Source organism: Bombina bombina, chromosome 8 (assembly GCF_027579735.1).
Source record: "Bombina bombina isolate aBomBom1 chromosome 8, aBomBom1.pri, whole genome shotgun sequence".
In the NCBI taxonomy this organism is placed as follows: domain Eukaryota; kingdom Metazoa; phylum Chordata; class Amphibia; order Anura; family Bombinatoridae; genus Bombina; species Bombina bombina.
Window position 1 is genome coordinate 24,720,754 of NC_069506.1, and position 18,326 is coordinate 24,739,079.

Here is an 18,326-nt window from a genome sequence, read left to right on the forward strand (position 1 = left end):
AAACAGGGGTTTCCAAACTTTCTGTATGCAGGGGATTGGCTGGGGGACATATAACATTATATTTGATAATTCCATTTACAAAATGTGGAACTGTATTTTGGCAACAAATTGAGGAGCCAAAACATCTCCTTAGGGACCCAAAACCTAAAGCCAGAATCTTGCATGGTCCTCTTTATAGTCAAATGAAGCAAGCATCCTCTTTTCAATAAATTTATATTTTTTCCTGTATCTTCCAGTCAAAAAGGAGTCTAGTTTGATAACTAGTGATCTATAGGGTTCTTTTTTAAGGTAAATAAAACCCAACATTTTTCTTTCATGATTCAGATAGAGCATTCCATTTAAAAAAAAAAAAAACTTTCCAAATTACTTCTATTATCACATTTTCTTCATTCTCTTGTTATCCTTTGTTGAAAAGCAGGAAGTTAAGCTCAGGAGGGTCATGGGTCTGTAGCACTATATGACCATGGTTTTGCATGAATGCCTTACATGAGCACTAGATGACAGCGCTTTTTCCTGCCCTGTAGTGCTCCAGACGTGCACTCTACCTATCTAGATATCTAGCTATCTCTTCAACAAGGAATAACAGGAGAATAAAGCAAATGTAATAGTAAAAGTAAAGTAGAAACTTTAAAATTGTATTCTCTATCTGAATAATGAAAGGAAAATGTGATGTCCCTTTAACTGATCTGAAGTGATAGCTCTGACATCAATTCTTGTGGCTATTATAACCCAACAGCCTATTTTATGTATTGTTTGTCAGTATTTTTATTCATTGAATACACAAATATTTGGCACCTGCATTTGTTAGTCAGATTTTTTGGGATATGGAAGTCAAAATGAAACTCTCCGGATTCAGATAGAGCGTCCAATTAATTTTACATTTACTTCTGCTATAAAATGAACCTCTTTCTCTTGGTATCCATTGTTGACACTTAGCTCCTTTCCATGCAAACATACTAAGGTAGCCATAAGAGTGTGCACCTGTATTGAGCACTCATATGTATAACATTGTTAAAAAATATTGTTGAAAACCATGCTGCCATATAGTGCTCATTACAGGTGCACACTCCTGAGCCTACCTCATTCTCTTGTGGAAAGCAGCTACGTTTAAATCAAGGATACCAACTGAAAGAGGTAAATTTGATTTTTTAAGTAAGTTGGAACTTTTTTTGTACTAGTTGAATCATGATGAGGTCTTCAAACATTTCCAGGACTGGTCTGATTTCCCAGTCCGGTCCTGTTGGATTCAAAACTGTAATTTCCAATGGGAAGAACAAATTTACAACTAATTCTAATTCAAAATCTTACATTCAAACAATTAAAAGAACTTTCAATGGCAGCAGAACATATAGGGAATGATTACAGTCCTTTAGAAGAGTTTAGTTAATGATTTTTCTACATAATTTAATTTCACTATTTAATTCTATTGGCATTTTTGTAGGTAAATAATTTGATAAGCTTTTCTAAAAGATTGTGATTGACTCTATAACTTGCTGATTTGTTGCAGCCTTACTTAATCTCTCTTGATCTCCTGACTTTGTGATTTTGCTTTTGCCCTTTTTATTCAAATCTATTGAACATGGCTAAGTGTCCCCTAGTCTCCTACCTCCCTATGATATGTTAAGACTTGATTGGACAAGCCTGTATGACTAAATTCCTTTCTTGCCCTTTCTTCGCATTTTTTGGCAGTAAACAGCAAAAAACAAACAAACAATTTGATTTGGTCAAACTATTGCTTATTTATCATCTGTTTCGTCCTATAATGAATTAAGTAGCTCATAAATTGGAAGAATCCGCACATTGGCATCATTTTTGACAAATGTATTTTCTCCAAAGCCAAATGCACATCTCATCTAATAAATATTGCCTGAGAATAACCCTGGCAGAAAAAGTCAGACAATGTCTTAAACCCTATATGATAATATAACTCCATATTGATGCAACTGATGCTGTCTGAAATCTGGTGGAATATTCAATGCACAGGCAACCTTACTGGGGTGTTTATTTTTTGTAAGGATGAAGATAAAGCATGGATAAAACGGCATGAAATATTTATGACAAACCACATACACGTACAACATGATGTTACAACAATCTCTAACAGCTATGATAAAGGCTAGATTTCTCATTAGGCACTACAGACAGTTGCCTAGGGAACCTTTCTGTTTGATTAAGTGATAAAACTTTGCAGACACCTATTATTCTGTCTTTAATTGCACAGTGCAGCAAACCAGAAACCATTCTATAAGGAAATGTTTAATGTCCTTATTCAAAGCCTAGCACTGTGCACATGTTAATGGTGAATTCACTGGCCACATGACAACTGAAAGCCCGATAAGCAGTGATGTTTACAGAAACCCTGGAATGGAGGGCAGATACTCCTGTGGAAGTGGGTGATATTGGGCATTCCAAGGGCACGGTTAAGGTGGGTTTAGGTGAAGTTGTAGGTGTTCCTGGGGTTGAGCCAGGCTGTCTGGGGAATGGCAGTCTTGGTGCATGGATTGTCTAAAAGCACAGTGGGAGGGAGAGGTAATTTTACCCTCTCTCAGCTCAATGGGGTGCAAAATGAAAGATTGGGGATACTTTTGCACCCCCCTGCCCTCCAGTAGAACTGCCATTGCAGACAGGGTTTAATGCCTATGGTATCAGTGATGTAAATCCAGCTCTGTATGGTGTTAAAGGGATATTATTGTGCAGAAATTGCATGCTCGTATCTGTTATATAGTTTTTGCATTAATGTCCCATGCTTACTGTGTAATCCCTACAAAGGGGTCAAACATATCTTTAGTCCCCCATTGCAGCTCCTGAGCAGTGATTGGAGGCTACATGGGTATGCTGCTGCTAAGGCTCACGGCATGTCCTACTCTAGTACTACATTGTGTTGTGGCTTGCAAGGCAGTAACACTAATGCAAAAGTAAAATGCTCTTATGAATTAGTGATAACATTTTTTGCATTAGAATATCTATTTAAATTAGAGCTAGTGGTCTTATTTGCTAAATAGCATTACCTTTAAACTTGCCCCAGCAGCTTTCTATAAAGCCTGAGAGGTAATACATAAAATAAGAGTCTTATTATTGGATAAAATATGATGCAGATATCATGATTTAGCTTGAATAAAAACATTCAAACAAGTCACCAGGGGTTAGCGTTTAGCCCTGTAGCTAATATAAAGCCATTTACCTGTTAATCTCTGAGTGTCTGTAATAGAACAATTCAGAGTTACATCCACAACGCAATGCAAGACTGGGCACGCTGGCTCTATTAACTTTTTAACAAAGCTCTAGCAGGTTCAGCATCTTTTCCAATCTATTTCTTTGGCACACTATGTCAATTTCCCTAATAAGATTGCTGTTTTTTTATGCAGATTTCTTGAATTTTATTTTTTCTCACTGTTCCAACTGTGAGGAATTTTTAATCTATATTTTAGGTGCTTTCAAACCTATTTTCATTCAAAGTACATGAAACCCACATTTTTTTCAGCTTCCCAATTTACTTCTATTTTCTAATTTGCTTAATTCTCTTGGTATCCTTTGTTGAAGGAGCAGTAATGTACTACTGAGAGCTAGCTGAAATCCAATGACAAGAGACATATATGTGCAGCCACCAATCATCAGCTTCTGAGCCAACCTAGGTATACTTTTCAACAAAGTATACAAAACAACAGAGAACAAAACAATTTTGATAATAGACATAAATTAGAAAGCTATATAAAATTGTATGCTCTACCTGAAAAAAAACTGGGTTTCATGTTTCTTTAAGGGATTTTTTAAGGTGCTATTGCTATATTAAAGGGAGATTGTACACTAGATGTTTCTTTGCATTAATGTTTTGTAGATGGTCCATTTATATAGCTCATACAGTGTAATTTGTTTTGTAAAAATGTATTGTTTTGCTTATTTTTAAATAACATTGCACAGATTTTAAGACTCCTAACCAAGCCCTAACGTTTTAGAAGTATACTGTTGTCTACCTACTCCAGCTTGCTCCTGTTTGTGTAAAGGGTCTTTTCATATGCAGGGGAGGGGGGAGGGGTGCTTCTCTTTTTGCTTCCCAACCCATTTCAGTGGGTGTCCCAGCCTAACCTTTTCAATAGTGCTAAACTGGGAGCTTCTAAGTAAGTTTTTAAAGGTTTTATACTGGATGTTTAGATCAGTACCTGTGCATATTATTCTTTTTAGTAGTGTCTATTACATGCAGTTAAATGACAATTGGTGTATGCTGTCCCTTTAATTGATCTGCTAGCTCTTAGGAATAAACAGTTGACACCTTTTTTTTAAAAGGACGTAAAAGTCAAGCTTAAACTTTGATGGTTCAGATGCAGCATGCAATTTTAAGATACCTTTCAATTTACTTATATTATGAAAATGACTTCCTTCTCTTGGTAGTCTTTGTTAGAATTTTTTAAAAAGATCATTAAAAAAATTGTACACACGGGCGGAGCCGGCTGCTGCCATGAGTGCAGCGTAAATCCGGAGCTCCGTGTTGTCAGCCCTAAAAAACTCTAAAAATCCCATAGTTATAACCGCACTATCGAAGATATATGCAGCCACAACAACTACCGATGTGACAGAGATGCCGGCTATGTCAAAATAAACAGATGTGAGGCAGAGACATAGCAGAACCCCCATCACGCATACAACACTATGTCCGGTCAGGAGCGGTAAATTTTAAAAGGTTGTACGCTACCTAAGATCTGAGGATAAAGCTTCCCTGCGGACTACAGGATCATACCTGCTGCCGAGAGCCGAGTTTCTATTCCCTCTACAACACGGCCGCCATACAGATCTCACAGACTGCACCGGAAGAGACGCGGCCGCCATTGCTGTCACCCGCACAACCAATGTAAGTGCCGTGAGAGCCGCAAGCCCCGTAACTAAGATATGAGCTGGGGCATTTTCTACCCAACACTTACCTACCTCCCCCGATAATGAACTATACCTATCTACCCGGGGAAATCCAAAGGGGTGGAGGAGAGCCTTAACCCAGACTTACCGCTCTGTAATACGTCTTCCCGGAACCACGCCAGCCACCATATTAGCCCTCAATCCCTAAAGCACTATACTGAATAAGAGATAAGGGTCATAGATGTGAAGCAAGCTTAAAAAACTGTTGATAAGACCAGGGGAGAGAGACTTTTGATTAAGGGGACAACAAACAACAAAACATCCACTTACTGCCCCTGAGCACGCCAAGAAATAACCACATAAAAAATCCTTAGTGAACTGTCACTGTAGGTATATAATTAGCAATTGGAAGGTGCTGCAGAAGTAAAGACACAGCTATCCCTGCTTTATCACATCAATTAGGGAAGAGAACAGCTCACTGAACCACTAAGTTGCTCTTACATCCAGCATCTCTGTAAGGCACTCTGAGAAATAATCTGATACCAGAGTCAGCATTATAACACCTCTCCCTGATTGACCACATAACACCCTACTAGGTGATTTCACTGAGCACCTGTGACAAAAGACAATACTCTGAGATCACCCTTGGAGCAGCTCTGCAGGACCAGTCCTCCCCTGAGACCAACCATAATGACATCCAGAAGACCCAAGCAAGATAAACCCCTAAAACCGTCAGCAATTAAAACGGCCACTATTGCTTCTTACATGCAAAACACTGACATTACAGAGGCAAAAGAAAAGAGACTTTCTACAGAACGTCAACCATCTCATCAAACTATCTCACAAGATGAAGATGCAACCCACGCTTCCAATATCCTCCAAAGCCTACCATCCAAGCAAGATATTGCGGATATTGTCCGCATGTGCATCAGAGAGGAATTGGCAGGTATGAAACAAGACATCCATACCATAGGACTACAAGTAGATTCTCTAGAAACCAACCAAGATGAGATAAAAGAGGACGTCCAGACTCTCACAGACCAAGTAGCCGCACACCAAGAAACTATCTCTTCGCTCCAGGAAAAACTGGAAGACTTGGAGAATAGAAGCCGTCGGAAAAACATAAGAATCAGAGGCGTTCCTGAAAGTGTTCTCCCCCGAGACTTCCCAGTATATCTTCAGTCTTTATTCCAACAAATAAAAGACTCTGCATGTACTACCGAAATCCAATGGGTGCGAGCCCACAGATCCCTCAGACCAAAGCCCCCGGATACTGCGCCCCCAAGGGACATTATTATTCGCTTTGAAAACTTTCTTGAAAAAGAAATGCTCCTGAATCAATCAAGAAAACTACAACCAATCAGATTCAGGGGCAATGTCCTTCAATTCTACCAAGACCTGGCTTCACAAACTCTACAGCGCAGAAAGGAGTTCAGCCCCTTAACAACACTCTTACGTAACAAGAAGATCCCATACAGATGGGGCTTTCCAACTCAGGTCTGGGTGCTTAGAAACAACACCAGATTGACATGCAGATCTCCCGAAGAAACAGACTCCTTCTGCAAATCACTTGGGATAGACCCCCCATCCGACTCCACTGTCCAACACAAGCCTGGACCCTCAACTTCAAGAAATAACAGAGACAGATCTATATCGGAACAGATGGATGCTATTAAACGAAACCAGGGCCATAATCAAGCCCAATTTTCCCACCTGCATCCAGACTCACCACCCATTTCATCACAACATCACGAGGCTTACAAGGACTCAACTCATTGAACTTGAGAGTGATTCCATTTTTTCTAAACCTAAGGTTAAGATAAGTATGCCTCAGCTTCAGTGAGTGTTTACTACATTGATAGACTTTATGTTCTAGTTGGTCTTAGCTGGTCCCATGAGGTGTGTCTGTGATTGGCGGTGGCAGCCATGTAGCGCATGAAATTCGTGAGGGCGCTATTGACCTTCACACTCTATGAAAACCATAGATATGGGCGTGCGCATGGCGGTCGCTGCTAGAAACATATGCATATCATACTTCTGGCAAATAGAAAATGCACCCCCTTGATAGGCATAAAGCTTATGCATAGAGCAGAGTCAGGTTAAATATAATGTCCTGCCCAAATGTTCTAACTGCCACTAAAGGGCACATGTCAGACATTGATAGTAAATTTTATACTGTGTAAGTCAAGCCGGGCAACACCAAGTTTAAGTGTGCTCCGCCAAAGGTAATATTACTTATCTCTCCGAGCTGCTAATGGCTTTGGACACCCCCAATCTAAGGGATAATAGCTTTTTTTCTTTAAACACATCCAAAGGGCTAGTCAACAGTTTTCCCCTTCATAAGCGCTCTCAGAAATGACCTATGTTAGGCAGAGAGCCTTTTTCCTGTTTATTCTGTTTGAAATGTTTTTTCTGTGTGTTTTGTTTGATGTGACATATTGTTACTTGATGTGCACCCAGTTTAATGTAATCCTATCACTTGTTGCAATACTCAAAAACAACAGTCTTATTCTCGAGCCTTGTACCAATACATGCCTTAACACTCAATTAATCCACAGCAATATACAATCCCCCACTACCATTAATGACCTCTAACACACCGCCTCAATTGACCCTACTGACTCAAAACGTCAAAGGCTTTAATTCACCAATAAAAAGATCGAAGGCCATGTCTGACTTATCAAAAAGACATATAGATATCCTCTTCCTCCAAGAAACGCATTTTAAATCACACCACATACCACAATACTTTGGGAAACACTTCACCACACACTTCCATAGCACAGGCCCGCAAAAGAAAAATGGAGTGAGCATCCTGATACATAAATCTGTCCCGTTTACCATGATCCAAAAGACAGCAGACAAAGAAGGTCGTTACCTGGGCCTGACAGGTCTATTGTATGGAAGACCTATAACACTCATAAATATATATGCCCCCAATACCCATCAACTACCCTTCTTCCGCAATTTGTTCACTAGGATAGTTGATCTGGCAAAAGGCCCGATCTTCTTATCAGGGGACTTCAACGTGCCGCTGCAACCCACTATTGATAGCACCAATGTGAACATACAAATTCCCAAAAAACTTTCCAAATTCATTTGGCAGGGAATGAGAGACATAAAACTCTACGACACTTGGAGATTCTTACACAAAGAGAAAAGAGACTACACCTTCTTCTCCCACCCCAACAAATCCTATAGCAGGCTAGATTACATCCTTACTAACCAAAGCGGTCTTTCCCACATAAACAAGTGCGAAATACTACCAACATTCTGGTCAGACCACTCGTCTCTCCAGCTCAAATTCACCTGGCCCAACACCCCCCATACCTCATACCAATGGAAACTAGACGATAGCCTTTTGGACCACCCAGATTTGGCTCCTAAGCTCGCCAAGTCTATAACAGAATATTTTACCATCAACTCTCGGTCGATAAAAAATAACTTTGCAATTTGGGAGGCACATAAATGTGTACTCCGTGGAGAGTTGATCAAGATAAAGGCCCACCACACAAAGACCCATCGCAAACTTTATCAAGACCTAACAACAAGATATGCACAGTTAGAGCACGCACATAAAAGATCTCCAGAAAACACCAATATTCTAACTGAGCTTCAGTCTATTCGAACAGAATTAGACAATTTTCTAGATCTAGAATACCAGCTCCAACGCAAAAAATCTAATAGTTTGTTTTATTTCGAAAACAATAGATCAGGTAAACTTTTAGCCAGAGCGTTAAAGAAAAAGAGACTCAAATCACACATTTATGAAATACAAAATCCCAAAGGAAACCCATTTCAGACAACCCCTGACATCTTACAGGCCTTCCACGCATACTATACATCGTTATACAATCTCCAAAGTGACAGTCATACAACAGATCATTTTACTAAACTTAAAGAATATATCGCACAATTCCCGACACCCACACTGACAGAAGACCAAAAAAATCTACTTGACAACCCAATTACCCCTCAAGAAGTCCAAACAGCTATCAAGTCCCTTAAAAATGGGAAAAGCCCAGGGCCTGATGGTTTCACAGCCAAATACTACAAAACCTTTTCAGATACATTGATACCTCACCTCACTACGATATTCAATGAAGTAACAGACAATAACCCCTTCCCATCTACAATGCTAGAGGCTCAGGTCGTGGTGCTTCCGAAACCAGGTAAACCTCCAAACACACCTATGAATTTCCGTCCCATTTCCCTCCTGAATTTTGATGTAAAATTGTTTGCAAAAATTATAGCTACCAGAATAAATTTTATCCTACCCTCAATCATACATATTAACCAAGCAGGCTTCACGCCCTCTAGAGAGGCCAGGGATAACACCACCAAAATACTAAACCTTATGGAATATGCCACCACCCAAAAGATACCATCAGCATTCTTGGCCATGGATGCAGAAAAGGCCTTTGATAGGCTAGATTGGTCTTTCCTAAAACAAACTTTGCACACATTTGGCTTCCCTCAACAAATTATTGGAAAAATATTTGCACTTTATAATAACCCTCGGGCTAAAATTAAACTTAACGATTCTATTTCTCCCCCTTTTAACATTAAAAATGGAACACGTCAGGGCTGCCCGCTCTCTCCACTTTTATTTATACTGGCGATGGAAGTACTTGCTTCCCACATCAGACACAATACTAACATCCTTGGCATGGAGATCGGACCTAACACATATAAAATAACCCTTTATGCCGATGATATTTTTTTAACGCTGAAGGACCCTGAAACATCACTGCCCCCATTATTACGAACGCTACAAACGTACGGATCGTACTCCAACTTCAAAATAAATATCTCAAAATCCGAACTATTGACCATAAACCTACACCCTAATATAACAGAGAAAATACAACAAACTTACCACTTTCGCATACAACCTAAGGCAATAAAATACTTAGGGGTATTTATCTCACCGTCTATAGAAACCATAGTCTCCCTAAACTATAAAACCCTTATTTCAACAACCCAAACAATCCTCAACTCATGGAAATGTAAACCCCTCTCCTGGCTAGGGAAAATCAATGCGATCAAAATGATTATCCTGCCCAAAATCTTGTATTATTTACAAACTCTCCCAGTTCCCCTCCCTGATCGCCTATTGTTCTCCCTACAGAAACAAATAAACAGTTTTATATGGTCCCACAAAAGGCCTCGCATCGCTACTTCCACTCTATACCGCCCGAAGGAGTTAGGGGGGATTGGAACCCCAAATTTATTGCGCTACAGACAGGCAGTTTTCCTAACGCGAATAGTTGACTGGTGTAAACATAACATGAATAAGGAATGGGTACAGCTAGAGCAATCACTTTCGGACTGTCATTACTTGTGCGGGAACTGCTGGATCCCTAACGCCCAACGTAAACTATTTCATACAACCCCTAGACTAGTACACGAAACCTTTAAACAATGGGACAAAATACTTCGGAAATACCCCACAGTCTCCACCACATATTCCCCTTTGACCCCGACAAGCAAGAACACACCTTTTCCATTCTTGAAAAAAAACCCGGACCTAACCCAAACCACCCCTTTTTTACAAAGCTCTATCCCACATCATCTTCTATATAACAAAGAGGAAATTCAATCGCAACAGACCTTATGCGACATCCTCGGGGCCAACTTCCAAAACTGGTACACTTTCACACAACTGAAACACTACTTAACAACACACGCTTCCAGACTTCAATTTAAGAGGCAACTCTCTCAATTCGAGGCCATATGCTTTCATTCTCACCCACAGAAAGGAATCTTATCTTTAACATACCAAATATTATCACGAGTATCCCACTCGACACCCCCTACATATGTAGCTAAATGGGAAAAGGACTTGGAGGTAGCCCTGGACCCATCAGATTGGAATATAATCTTTCACCAGATGACAAAAGCTTCATCATCCATTTCGATACTAGAAATGAATATCAAACTGCTAAGCAGATGGTACTACACACCAGTCCGTTTACACCACCTATTCCCCAACACGACCTCCATGTGTTGGAGGAACTGCGGAGAGCCAGCCACTTTTGCACATATCTGGTGGACATGCCCGACAGCATCATCCTTCTGGTACTCCCTCAGACCAGAGATTGAAAAAGCTATGGGTGCACCACTTCCGTTAACCCCGTGGGTTTTTCTTTTCAATAAATTTCCCAAAATTTCATGCAAACTAAAAAGATCCCTCCTTACAATTCTGGTCAATTCTGCTAAGAGACTAATCCCTCTTAATTGGAAAAGACCTGACCTGCCATCCCCCGCGGTCTGGAGGTCCAAGGTGACACACTATCTCCAACTGGAGAAATATCATTACACCAGCACTAGACGGGTAGAAGAATTCCATAACATATCATTTCTATGGGAAGAATACATCAACAGCCAACAGCAACCCATCCACTTGCCCAATCCTATTAATTAGTACACTATGAAACTAAAATCTAGCATAAAACATCCCTACGTTTAGAGCCGAAACATACTTACAACACAGAGCTACTTCATGACAGTCAGAACAGGGTCACGTACATTCCCACAAAGGTCACTTCCACCATAAACATATCTATTGTATAATATCACTCTTGAGTGTCGGCCAATTGGTACTGGTTGTCCAACCCATCAAAAATGCCCAACCTCGAGTCCTACTGATTATAAAGTTAATTGCCTAATTGTAACAAACAATCATCCATTGTAACAATTGATGTTAATGTAACAGTTTTTCTATTTGTTTTTTTTTTTCTTTTTTTTTTTTTGTTTTTTCCTTTTCTTGTCTTTTTTCCAAATGCTTTTCTATGTATATTTTGGAATTATCTCAATAAAAATTTAAAAAAAAAAAAAAAAAAAATTGTACACACAGTCACACAAATGTTTCATACCCATGTCCTAAGATCTCCATTAATACTATAACAGATATAAATACATTATTGTTAACTAAGAAATATATATATATACACACACACACACACAAAACACAAATGTAATAGGGTGTGTTCAGCGCTGACAAATTGCTTAAAGGGGCACTCAGGTCAAATTAAATTTTAATGATTCAGATAGTGCAGCAATTATAAACAATTTTGCAATTTACATCCATTAAAAGAATGTGCACATTCTTTTTATATTTACATTTTTTTAAATCACCAGCTGCTACTGAGCATGTGCAAGAATTCACAGAATATACATGTATGAATCTGTGACTGACTGATTGCTGTCACATGGTACAGGGGAGTGGAAATGTACATAACTTTAAAATGTGTTAAAAAGCAGGAGAGATAGCGGGCACCCTTGTCTCGTACCTTTATTTAATTGAAAGTTACCTGTAGTTAGTCCATTAACCAACAAAGCCAAAAAGAGTTTATCGTACAGCAGAGTTATAAATTTCAAAAAATGCCCCTTCAATCCAAATTGTTCTAAAACACTAAAGAGATGCTCCTAATCAATTGCATCAAAGGCTTTTTAGGCATCAATGGCAACAATTGCCTTATCCTTATCTATGCACTTAATGTCGTTCTTCTGTGCACTGTAATAATCTACAGTTAAAAGCAGCTTCTTTAAATTGGAAAATGAAGATCTCCCTTTAATAAATCTCGTTTGATCCGGGTGGATTAACTTTGGTAACAACTTCTGGAGCCTTGCCGCAACTATTGAAATTAGTATTTTGTAGTCTGAGTTAAGCAGTGAGATGGGACGATATGCATCTAAGGCTTTGGGGTGTTTACTTTTTTTAGGGATTAAGGTAATAATGGATTTCGTAAATTCACGAGCGAGGCTTGACCCTTCCACATAGTAATAGTTGAATAAATCAGCAAGGCTTTGTACTATATTATTCTGCAAAATTTTATAATACTCATTCGGTAATGTGTCCGGCCCTGGGGCATTATTACAAGCTAAATGTTTAATGGCCATCACAATTTCGTCCTCCGATATTGGTCTATTTAGATCTAGTAGCTCAGTGGGTGACAAATGTGGTAATTCACAAGTTTCCCAGAATTTCCTTTTGTTGTCCTCATTGGTTTCTGAGGGGGAAAAGATCTGCTTATAATAGTTTAGAAATTCCAAACTGATTTCACTAGTTTGTTTTGATCTTTTCTTACTCCCTTTTATCGCCAGAATAGTTTTAGGACCATTAATTTGTTTTACCAGTCCGGACAAACATTTACCCATTTTGCCCCCATGCCTATAAAATTTAGAGTTTATTTTTAGGATTTCAACAGCATCGTTCTGCTGTAAGAAAATCTCCCTCTCCTTTTTGGCCTGTAGGTATGCACTCCACCTCTCATTCGTCAGTTCTCTTAGGTAAGTGTTATACGCATTGGCCAGTTGGTTGGTAAGTTGGGAACTACGTTCATTTTATTTTTTTTCAGTTTACACAAATACGCTTTCACTTCTCCCCTTAAAACTGCTTTTGAAGCCTCCCAAAATATCTCAGGATTCCGTACTGAGTCCTTATTATAATAGTAATATTCATTCCATTTTTAACTTGAGTATTGAGCCGCTGGCAGTGGTTTTGAGAGATAGTATCTTAGGTATAAAAGTTGGCTCCAGAGAACTAAAAATATCTCTGCATGCCAACGATCTTTTGGTATTCATAAGCAACACCAGAATTTTTTTTCCAAAACTTATGAAGACACTTGAAATTTTTAGTACTTTCTCAGGTTACAAGGTTAACTCTCAAAAATCCGAAATGTTATGGATTCAAAAGAATGAATACTCAAGAGGAGATACTCCATTTAAGGAAGTTAAGAGCCTAAAGTATTTAGGCATTAATGTAAATCTAGCCCCAGAAAAGTGGTATGAAGAAAATTTGTCTGGCTTAATTGACAAGGTGCAGAAGGATCTTCAGAGATGGTCAATTTTCCCACTCTCTTTTGCAGGGAAAATTAATTTGATTAAAATGATCATAATCCCTAAGCTCTTATATATTTTGCAGAACATGCCTCTGCTCCTCAAATCTATCGACTTACAAAAAATGAATAAAGCTTTCAAACACTTTTTATGGGGGGAAAAAAACAATTTGTCCCTACTTAGACTATCCAAAGAGAAAGAATTTGCAGGTTATAATTTTCCCTGTATCCAAAAATATAATTGGGCCTGCTTAATAAAAATTATTCCAGATTGGTTGTTGGAGGTTGGACATTTCCATTTGAAGGATCTTAAGCAGGAACTTTTTGCACCACTGTCTCTTAAAACCGCAATCCACTTAGAGCTTTCCACCTTGCCATAGCTAATGAAGAAAATGGTTACCTTTAAGAATCCTATCCTAGCTTGGCAAAGAGTCTGTAAAGTATTACAGGTTGATTTCCGGTATTCTAAATATTTATTTATTACAGGTAACCCTTTGTTTTCAGAGGGAACCAGTTGTAAAGTGTTCAGAAATTGGAAATCGAAAGGATTAGAATATTTTCATCAATGTATAGACCTAACTACCCATAATGTTTGCTCGTTTGATGATATTAAAGCCCAATTTAAGGTGATTATTAAAGGATTACTTTCTGTTATAATTTTTAAGCTAAACAACTAACATATTAAAGTTAATAAACATTAATTAAAACCTACTGACCTATATTTTCTCCAAAACGAAGTTTCAAAACATTCTAAAAGTTCTATATTTTATTTGCCGATGATGTCACGTTATCCTGCCCACTATTTTCAGCACTGCATGTTCAAAATACTTAAACCAATAACTTTGTGTTTAAAGCGCCATTTTGAAACCTAGGTATTGTAAACGGATTGGTACAGAGCAAAGGATACCCACGGAGTGGGTTTGGAAAACAATTAAATTTGCAGACAAGATTTCTGATATACGGTAGAGATATGTTAATGAAATGCTATTGATAAAAAGCGTATTTGGGGTAGTTAGTTAGTAACAGGCATAGAAAATATTTACTTACAGTGGCCCTTTAAAGATTTTTTTTGGCTATTTGCAGGTTAGACATTTTTTAAATACAAGGACTTATCTTTCGGAAAAACCTGGGATGGCTTAGTGTCAGGGATCTCCCTCTTCCAGGCCGGTGTGCACTCCATTTCTTATTGGTACAGGTTATTGCTGTTAAGTGAGGGGGAATCTATTCTTGACTCCTTGGTGCGTAAATGGGCGATAGATATTCCAGGGATCAATAACAATGCCATAAGGCAGAGTATTGCGAGTGCTTGGCGTGCTACTCCTTTGCTTTCCTGGAGAGAAGCGCAACTACAACTGATTAATCGTACATATATAACACCATATGTGTTAAGCTTGTGGAACAAAAATAAAAGTTTCTCTTGTCATAGATGTAATTTCCCCAGAGCAAATCTCGGTCACTGCATTTGGATTTGCCCTAAGGTGTTCAGTTTTTGGGCCAAAATCTCTTTCTGGCTCTCAAAAATAATTGGATATCAGTTGACCTTAAAAAAAGAGGATATTATTTTGCTCTATAAAAACATACAACCACCATTAAACTCTAAGCTTATTTCTATAAGCTTTACGATACTATGCGCAAGGAATATTATCTTCTCTTCATGGAAATCAAAGAAAGCACCAAATTTCTCGCAATTTGTTAATAATATGCACACAAAACTGGTATTGGAACACTATGATACATCTATCGATTCAGAACATGAGATACAGGATTTTTTAAAAATGGGGAAACTTCATTCAAAGTTTGCCATTTAATGTACAGAAACAGTATATTTATCCATTTCAGAATTTTATTTATGTGCAGGAAGCCTATCTTAGAGGCGAATTCTCTGCTTAGAATACGGAACTTTAGCCTAGGGAGGTGAGCGGGGGGGGGGGGGGAGTGGGGGAGTGAGGACCGCAGGCGTCCCTTTGTTTTGTTTGTAATATTAGTATTATTTTTTCTTCTCCCTCTAATCTTGTTTTGTTTTTGTTTAACCGGTTTCAAGTCTGTTTGTTTTTGATTTTTAAAAAAAGTAGGAAAATAGTTGTAATAGAGGAAAAATACAACACTTAGCGTTACAGAATGTCTTGTTATGTGGTCAGCGGTACTGCTGATCTAGCTGATGACATCTTTATTCAATAAGTGGCTGACACTGTATCATTGATTATTTTTAATCTTGGTTTACTTGTTGGAAACTATTGTGCTATTGTTGTAGGTATTCACCTAAATGCTTTAACTTGGTGTTTTACAGATGTTCCTCTGTTTCAATGATAAATAAAGATTTAAAAAAAAAAAAAACTTTAAAATGTGTTAGCAAAAATCTAACACTTATTTGAAGTTCAGACTAAGGGGCCAATTTATCATCAGTCTGTCTGACATGATCCGCTCAGCAGATCATGTCCGACAGACATCGATGAATGCTGACATCATACACTGTTGGCATTTATCAATGTGTCAATCAGCCGGATTGTATAGGATCGGGCAGATTGATGTCCGCAGCCTCAAAGCAGGCAGACCAGTTATGAAGCAGCGGTCTTAAGACCGCTGCTTCATAACTGCTGTTTTTAAGCACCATTCGGAGCTTGATAATTCGGCCCCAAAGTGCATTTGTTAATTTAGCAAATCTGCTGTATTGTTTCAATAATCAATTCATTGTTGTTATTTTCCTCTTTTCAGTTTCCTATTTAGTATTTCCTTAAAACTAGCATCTTCTTCAGTATTTTTCACTACCACTCGTGAGATAGGAGTAAATGGTTCTTTTTGTGTTGCTGGTTGTATAGCGCTCCATTTTATGGAAGAAAAGGGACAACTGAAGAGACAATATAATGCACATAACTGAACTAACAAATATTAAACAAATCTCCTCACCTTCATACACCTCATCGTTATGAGATATTTAACTAACCCAGAGGGGATCCTAATGCCAATGGGCAAGATTACAAGTTGCGCAGCAAATCTGTTTTTCGCAGTTGCGAAAACACTGCGCGCCTTATGGCTTTTTCACATCTGGGGTTGTGCAGGTATTACAAGTTGCAAAATAACTTATTTAGCATGCGAGTTAAGCCTCGCAATCCAAAAAGCCAAATCGCGTGCACATTCACGTATTCCCCATAGAAGTCAATGGAGAAGACAAATAGAGAAAAAAAAAGCACAAAAACCCTAATCTATTACGCAAATCCTAAGTCATATTCTCCTTGAAAAGTGTACATGAAAATGTGAATATTTCATATCGGACTTCTATTTATTTCTGAATAAATATTTCTCTATATATTTGATGATATTTGGACTGATATATCTTTTTATAGTGAGATATGTATATGAATATATATATGTCTAGATATCTCAAGATCTATATGCGAATATTGCATTTATGTAGCAGCGGTCTTTAGACAGAGCTTGATAAATTGACCCCTTTGTGCTATTGCATTGTCTTTTAAATATGCATTTGTTGTTTATGCAAATCTACTGTATTTACTGGTTCTTTAAAATTTTGGGTTTCATGTCCCTTTAATTTGCAGAGACAGAAGAAAGGCACAATTTCAATATACAGAAAAAGGAAAAGCAACATTGTATGTAAGGAATAAGAAAAGTATATATTTTATTTATATAATACTAAATTGTCTGGTGTTGTTACCAGTAAAAATGTAACATAAAATAAACTTATGTTTCTTTATTCTAATAGAGCCTACTAGGTTTGCTCTTTTATTTTTTTTCTACTGAAATAGCGTGTTTATGTGTTAAAATGTTTAAAAAATCTCAGTTTCTAAATAAAAAGGGCACAACGCCAGTTTTTACACGATTTTGGTATCACATATACAGCACCGCATATAAATGCGGCACGTATATATTTTTCCCCTCGGCCGCAATTTTTACTTCTATAAGCAAACATAGAACCGCGTCGCAAATCGGTATCACATATTCAGTGCAATGACTTCATTTTACTCCATTTTCACCTTGCCACTAATAGGGAGGCGCAGCAAGCCTTGCGCTGAGTATGTGAGCACTGTAACTCCTGTAAATGCCTGAAAATATTAACTAACACCTAATGCATGCGCAATATCTATCTACCTGTCAACCGCAATCACCCACCGCAATAACTAATAAAGTATATGAACCCCAATCCGCCATTAACCCACATCACAATAAACCTAATAAAGTATATTAACCCCTTATCTGCCATTAACCCACATCGCAACAAACCTAATTAAACTATTAACCCCTAATCCGCCAAACCCACACAATGCAAATAACTAATTAAATTACTAAGCCCCCTAACCTAACACCCCCTAAATTAATCCCAATTACCTACATTAAAAAATACTAAGTTACAATTAAAATAAAAAAGCTAACATTGCTTAAAAATAATAAACCAAATTATCAACAAAAAAAAAAAACAAAACCTAATGCCTATGAAAATAAAATAGCCCCCCCAAAATAAAAACACCCCTAATCTAATGCTAAACTACCAATAGCCCTTAAAAGGGCCTTTTGTAGGGCATTGCCCTAAGTTAAACAGCTCTTTTCCTTATAAAAAATACTAAGTCCCCCCTCTAACAGTAAAACCCCCCCACCCACCAAACCCCCCAAAATGAAAAACCTAAC